We start from the raw sequence: 8228 nt of genomic DNA on the forward strand, positions 1-8228 counted from the left end.
ACCCTTCCCCAGAATGTCCTGGTGAATAAAATGGTTCCAGCCTTTTCCTCAGTTTCTGCTTGCTGTATTCAAGGGAGCGCTCAATAAGACTAATGATCTAAAGAAGGAAATCTCAAGGGACAGGAGCTTTGCAGCCTTCTGACCTATTCTTCTTCACTAATCCTATCTATTAATACAGCCTGTGAACCTGTGGCCAGCAAAAGACAGAAGACTTCCTTGTATCCTCACTACTGCTATGTGCAAAAATCCCTAATGAAGGGTGGGCATCTGACAAAAGAAACAAATTCCTCTAAAATAAGGTGACACCACATAACCTACAGGCTCACAGGCACACCCACACCATACTGATATGTTGCTTACACAGCTGTACTCTCATCTTTTTTTCTTCACTAAAGATGAGTGTAATTTCAGTTCAAATGAAATTCAGGAAAAATCTCACACAAATTAGAAAAATGGCACAGTGAAAAAAAAAAACAGGGAGGTGTCACCACCTTTATCATAGCAGAAAAAATAATCTATTTATTTACTTTACCTGCAGAATAGTTGTTAATTTAACAAGAAAGGAAAGTAATTTCCAGTACAGGTTGAAAAAAATGTAAGTACTTTGGATCATATTTTTAGACTGCTTAAGGACACTGCAATCTTGGAGTAAGCTCCATGTATGATGTGGGACTTTTCCCATACTGTTGAAAAATGAGATCTTGTTTTGTTGAAGTGCATGGGATTTGAGTCAGCCAGGAATACTTTTAGTCTTTTCTGAGGTATCAATGATTGCAGTTTAGATATGGCCTCTCTTAACAATTCATTAATTCATCTGAAGCGGTTAAGTGGTTAAGTATCCTTTCTGATGATTGTTTTCCCCTCACCCCAGTCTTCACACACCGGGAGTGATTAACACCTTGATCGGCTTGCAGTTTTCTCCCCTCTCCTTCTGGTGGCACCCTCCAGTGAAGAACGGAGGCTTTGCAAACTACTTTGGTTTGTTTGGTGGGTCTGCAGGGGACCACCGTTCCAAAGGAGAGAAAGGCTCCCTCTGCAGATTACAGGAGCCTAGTTTCATGTCTCTCAGTGCTTTAGTGGTGACCAGTTTAGTGGCTTCACAGAGATTATCCCCGAGTGCCTTCGCTATCTTCACAAAGTGCTTTGAAAGGATTACAGCAGCATATGCTATAGGCAGCTGTATAAAAGGACAAGAAAACTAAAATGCCATGGTAGTATAGACGAATAGAATAGACTGTGTTTGATACAGCGGTGACTGTGAGAAGGCATGTGAAAAATGGACTTGGATATTTCTGCTACTGGTAAACCTCTCCACAAGTTGCACCAGAAGAGCCTCTTCCTCCTCAGTCCACACCTTCTTGTGGGCTCCCCTCGCTGATGACTCCTTGGGATGGGAGGCAACAATCTGTTCCAAATTCCTCACAAGACAATGCATTAACCTCTTGTGTTGGCCCAGACCAATCTTGGTAGAAAAACCTCGCTAGCCCCCCTCACAGATCCACTCGCCCTTGGAACCACACACACCTTCCTGTTGCATCGTGGGACGGGACAAACAATACTGTGATACTTAAGATTTTGTTTACTACATTTAGAGCACTTAAAGATGACCCTTTTCTGCCCATGGGTCCTCTCAAGATGGTGAATCGACCCCAGCATCCAAGTAAACCGGGAAGCACGGCTTGAACAAGATGGATTTTTGTCAGGGATGTTCACAACAGAAGTCATGACCGGTGTTCCGGCCTCACTGGTCCCAGAAAGAGCCCCAGGTGTTTTAGGCTCTTCACTGCCTCTGGCCACACACTGAAAATCATCCCAAGTCAGCCCAAATGGCAAGGTCTCATATGGCTCAGGGAGCCCTGCCAAACCCTCCCAAACAACTTCCAGATGGACTCCAATCACATGAGTAAACGTGGAGTTTACAAACTCCAAACATACCGGATTGAAACCCTCTTCCCTGGGCACAAGAGGGTAAAGATGGAACTTCGGCACCTCTGACCCTCAAATCCAAGGGGTCAGTCCGGGTGGCTGTCAATATAAATTGCAAAGCCATTGATTGCAGCATCCCAATGATCGGAAAAATAACAACAAATCCAGGTGAGGGTAGTAAAAGTCAGCAGCTGGCTCCCTCCCAAAGTGCCAGCTGTGCCCAACTCAAGCCCGTGGACAAGGCCCTGGGCAACGGCGAAATAACCGTGCCAATAATTTTGTTTCAGCAGGATCGTCAGACTACCGCTGGGTGCCGAGTCCAAGCGATAGGGAGGGCGATTTTTGCCCCTCTCACGCTGGGGCAGAAGCCGACCTTGTTACCACCAAGGGTGTCCGGCCACGACGAGGCGCGACTTCCGCAGCCATGGCCAGGCAGCAAGCGTGCCCTCATCTCTGTAAGAGTCATAGCTACTCCGCCCTAAAAGGAAAGGAGCCTGCGGCCCCCCTTTCCTGCAGGCTGGGTCGGCACAAGGGGCACAGACAATGCGAACGCGCCTCGGGACACAGCGGCCCCTCCCTGCTCTGCTGTGCAGGCTCAGCCGTGCCGGCCCGCGGGGCCCTGTGCCCTCAGGGACAGCCGGGCCCGCACCCGCCTGTGCGGGACAGAGCTGCGGCCGCTCCGGAGCCCGGGACAGGCCGGGAAAAGGGCGCACGGCTCCGGGGGCACAGCGGCGAGCCCTGTCTGGGAGCAGCCACGCAGCGTCTCAGTCCTGCCGAGACCTGTGCTCCGCAGACCTTCGGGGGACCGCAGAGCCGGCCCCTGGCAGCCGCATCCCGCGGCCGCCCTGAAATAGCACTCGGGGCTGCACCTGAGGGCTCGGGGCAGCTGCTGCCGCAGGGTGAATGAGCGAGAAAACCCCTGGAACCAGTGATGTCTCAGGACACCTGCCTAAAGGGAGTGATGAAATGACCGGATTAGGGCAATAAAGCCCATTTTACGAACGTACCAAACCAACCAGTGGTCTCTGAGGCAGCAGGCAAAGCCAATTTAGAGCAGATATAAGCCAGCAGTATCTTCTACTCGGGCTGCTAAAATGTGTAACAGCCTTTGAATACTCCCTATTTGCCTCTCTAAGTGCTTTCAAAGAGCCATATATACCAGCACAAAAAGGCAAATATCACAGCAGCACGGACTGGCCTGACATACTCAGTCTGGTTACATTACAATCCACTATACTGTTTCCAATACAGAAAAATCCTAAAAATTAAAATTTGTGTGTGACAGAAAATATATGATGAATGTTCCCAACAAGCACCTGTTTTCCCTGAGGAGCACAGAGATTTGGGCAGTTGCCAAAGGAGTGATTGTGTCAGAAAGCTGGTTTAAGTTCTCACAGCACTATTTTTTCACAATGCCTGTTCTACATGGGTTAAAAGGAAAGAACCATAGAGGGAGGAGACAAAAGGAAAATCCATCATAAGGGATGGCTTAAAATAAACCATTAGCAGATAGAAAATTGGTTGTGTGGAATGAAAATACAGTTTTGCCTCTAAGGTATAAAATTTTCTGAAATTTTACAGAAATATAGTTGAGGGATTTCAAGGCAAATCCAATGGTATATTAGTTGGAACATGTCTATGTAGATTCTTTTTGATAAATTATTTTAATTTTTACTTCACATTTTTAATGAGAATATTCATTATGAAATGAAAAAACTGTCACTACCCAACAAGACATCACTTAGTCTTGCAATGAATAGTCACACAATGAGTTATGCCTCTGGATTTCATCAAGGTAGCTAAAAAATGCATTTTATATCAGTGACAGAAGATCTTTCCAAATTCAGATCACGTACTTTTTCCCTGGTTCCAATAAAATACAGTTGTTGAAAGTATTTGCACATATTTTTTTCTAACACACACCAAATGAAAAGGAAAAAAAGTCTTGAGATCAGGCAAGTAATGCTTAAAACTTGTTGATGGACAAATGGGAATGACTGTGCCTGCTGCAAGCCATTTGGAATTGTTTACCTGTAAGAACCAGATCTGAATCTGCTCTTTTGTTGCCAATGTCCACTTTTGTAGAACAAAAACACATCTGAAATATTTAAACTGAAGAGTAATCATGATCTGAAACATGCTTGACCACTTATATTTCAAAATATGCCTGTTTAACCCTGGATGTTAGCTCTTGCTGTGACATTTTAGCATGAAAACATTTGCACTCTATGCATTCTCTAGTTAAATGTCTAAATCACATTTTTTTGCCTGTGTTGGGTTATTTGCCAAACTCAGTTAGAGAAAAAGGTTACAGCACATAATGAATAGATTGTAAAATCCATACTTCTGCCATGATTTCTATGGACTTTAGCCTATTCAGTTTCATACATTATTCTTGCTCTCATCAATCCTGAATGCTAATTTTTCTCCAGGGGGTTGTGTTCTATAGCTTGTGACAGATATCGAAAACTACCTGACAGAAAAAAAATGCTTGGTCAGTGCTAATTACTGCAATGTACAGTTTGAAATGAACTGTTTCTCAAGGAACACTCTTTAGATTGATAATACAAAGACAGGCTACCTTGCTTCTTCAGATATATGCTACTTTCATGTTGAAAGATGATTGAAGAGAATGAAAAATACTTTGTGCAAATTAGGTGGCTGAAGCTTTGTATTATTTAAACTCCCTGCTCTAAGCTGAACTTACACTGAATAGGTTAGGTGATGGTAAAGGAAATGAAAATTTTTGGGCAGCTGAATCAGTTTATAAGAGGTTTCAAGTGTAGTGTGCTTCTGAGGCAATAGAGAGTTTCCTAATAAGAGGTGGGGCCACCCTTGGCAACCACTGATGAGTGGCTAAAAGGCAGGAGCCTCTCTGTGGCACAAAGAAATACAAGATTTGAGCCCTCTTATTTCTAACCTGTCTTCATAAGTTGCACTGATTTTTTTTTTTTTTTAATTGAAAGAATGTTACTGTAGCTCCTGCTATAGTAAAACTTGGCTTTTTGGCATTAAAAGCCTTCCAGTCATCCTTGGTGAGCTCATTAGAGCAGCAGGTTTAAACAAACCCACTTCAAAAGAGCAGCTGGCTGGTGTTCTGTCACTGGGGGGCTTTTACTCTCTGAGTTGCAGCAGTGCTTCACCACTCCAGTTCGTAGGGGAGCCCAGTGAGAGCATCAATCTTCCCCAAATATGGGCTTGCATCATATGCCTGCAATTTAAAAATGGTATATGTTTCAAGACATGAAAACTGTTCCTTACTTTCTTAGGTGTTGGTTCAAAAAGGCAGAATCTATCAGGGTTTTTCTGCTTACCAAGCTCTGGAATACACTAACAGGGGCAGGTGCACTGAATGATCTGTGACTGACTCATGTGAAGAAATCACTCTGCAGAGAAGGCAGGACAAAACCTCCAGCATTTTATGTATCAGAAGGACTTTAGTGTCAAGAGAAACTTAAAGTTGCATTCTAGGAACTAAGGAAGCTATTGCAAATTCAGCAAATTAGGGAACCAGACAGGGGAAGAAACAGAGAAGCATAAAGCCTTTCAGATGATGTTCATTTTTGACAAAAGAAAATAAATAAAGAAGACAAACATGGGGAAAAGTCTCAATAACTATTCAATACAACACATACTTTCTAGCACATATCATTCTCCCTGGTGTTATACTTACCTTTCCACTCTTTCTCTCGAGTCTTCTGGCAGTTGCCTTCAGTCAGAGGAGGAAATGGTGACAGGGAGCATAATTTTTCTATTTTTTTTTTTTTCTGAAAGGAACACAATAGCAGTGCCTAAGCAGCATGATGTTGAAATTGCTGATTTCCTCCTTCTCTTTCTAAAGTCTGCTTGAGACTTCTTTTGGTACATTTTCTTTCTTTACACCTTATTCTTTTTATTTGGTCTGCAACTCCACATTATGTCTGAATGACCTGTATAAAAAACATCTTACATATGTTGTATACCTCTTTTCTCTGTATACCTGCTACCTATAAACCAGTTTTACCTGTGTCAAAGGTTTACATTTAATTCTTTGCTGCTGAGCTATCCATAGCTCTTAAATGACACTCCCATGCCCTCTTCTCTTATCCTATTCATGTCTGCACTCCTCTCCCCTGCATTCTGGGTTGCCACAGGCAGCCCTCAGTCACCAGGCCAGGGCTTTTTTCTTTTACACTGCAATATTAAAATGATGGAATAAATATTTCTCTTTAAACAAAATAATTACTCACTATTCTTGTCTGTACAAAAATTGTGGTTATATATCCCATGATCAAATCAGGAAATAGTCACCTGCTATTTAAAATAAACTGCTGTCACAGCTAAGCCAGCTAAAATAAAGTTCCAGGCAGGCTAAGGCAATCTGAGGCAAAGCAAGCCTGACATGCCTTAATACTGCAGTGTCAGTGCAAAGCCTGTGGTATATCACTAGCAGTAGCAATAATGTATTTGTGTGCCTACTGGTTACACAGATCAGGAAGTGGCTGGACAGAGCTGCATTGGCTTCATTAAAGTTTTGGTCATCACAAAAAATTATAGAAAAAAGCAAGCGTCCTGCTTAACTCCATCTGCTCTTGTGCTGTCTCAAATTATGCACAGGTTGATTCTGACCACTTTGAAAAAGTGTAGGTTTCCTTTTTGATGATGCTTTTTGATTGCTTTTGATGACAATGAGCATGCTCAGCTCCAACATCCAAGCTAGCAAAACAACACAGACTTTCATCTTAACATGTTCATATGATATTGCATGCAGGCAGCATCAAATAGAGCAAAACCTAGGGCACCGTGCTTTCATTGCACTGCTTTTCCCATCATGTTCGAGAACAGAGCCTGTGAGGTTCCTGTCTTCATTACTATTATTTGTGTTTGCCTTGCACGAAACATTCAGAATTTACAGGGTAAATTCTCACAACCTGAAACTTCCAATTCAAACCTCTGGTATATTGCCTTCCTAGAACATCCATTCAAAGTGATGAGCTTTCCAAGGATTTATCCACAATCAGAATTTAATCCTGGATTAAAGGAATACACAATGGGTGGAGGAAATCTCTGAAAATATAAATAATCTTAACCTGGTGTTATGCTTCTGTCAACCGAATCCTCTTCAATGTTGCCAGGTGCCAGTTGCTATTACAAATGACATCCTGTAGACTCCTATGAAATGTTTAATATTAGCTTTCCTGCAGGTGTGGGAGCAGGTAAAAGGAGTGGCTCATAACAATGAGCAGTCTAAGAAACTGCTGCATCAGAGGAGTCCTAGACATGCTGGTTTCTTCTCTTTATGGAGCTCCTGTAAATTTCTGTTGAAAATCAGAAAAAAATGCATCCTCTCAGAATGCTGAAAAGGAAAAATGTTTTTCTTCTGATATTTAGTTCATGCTCCTTGCACATCTCCCAGACTCACAGGGATAATGGACATTTCCAGAATACTGAGAATGTCATTCACACAAAGAAGATTAGAGCTTGGAAACAGCACAAGTGTTTAGAGAATCAGTTCCAAGCTATATAACAATACACAGTCAATTTAAGACCATAAAGTTTTATGGACAACAAGACACTTTTCCTTACTTCCTATGTTGTTGCTTAACATAAAAGATTACCCTTTTATTTCTTCTCTTATACTGGCTTTGATCCATACATTAAAATATCAGTACTCACAAGTCTTTATGTCTGAGCTCTCAAAAAAGAGGAAAGCAGAAATTTCCTTCCCTTTATATGATTTAGTTTACTTCAGCCTAGTACTTTTCCATACATCAAAAATATATGAAAAAGACCCAAACATTGTGTGTATTTATGTTTAACAATGGTAAAGGTCCCTTGTTCCCTTGTTGAAAAGGATATATGACTCTAAGTCTAACATCCACACTCTCTAAAGTTAGTGGGACCATTATTCTTGGACAAGCCACTTCAGTTTTTCTCCCAAACTTTGGAGAAGAAGTCAGGAGTGCAATTTCTAGAAAAGCAAACTGAGGTTTGGAATTGCCACTATGTAACTACTGGCTCTTTTGTGTGCCAAAGGAATTCTGCATAAATCCCAAGTATCTGGGGCATATGGTAAGCCCCACAAGTTTTATCACAAACATTATTTCCTCACACACACAGTTTTAACAGAAGCATCATTATGCCACAGAATATAAGTGTTGTGTGAAGGTACTCCATTCTGGCTCAGAATTTAATTTGGCATTTTATAGCAGACAGATTTCTGCCAATAAACTGTGTATAGACAATATTTTATAACCAAATTGTACACACTCATCTATTAGAGAGGAAAGAGCTGCATATCCATACAAGCAGTGGGATTTTAC

The sequence above is a fragment of the Fringilla coelebs genome (genome assembly GCF_963513975.1).
Source record: "Fringilla coelebs genome assembly, chromosome: 3".
Taxonomy (NCBI): domain Eukaryota; kingdom Metazoa; phylum Chordata; class Aves; order Passeriformes; family Fringillidae; genus Fringilla; species Fringilla coelebs.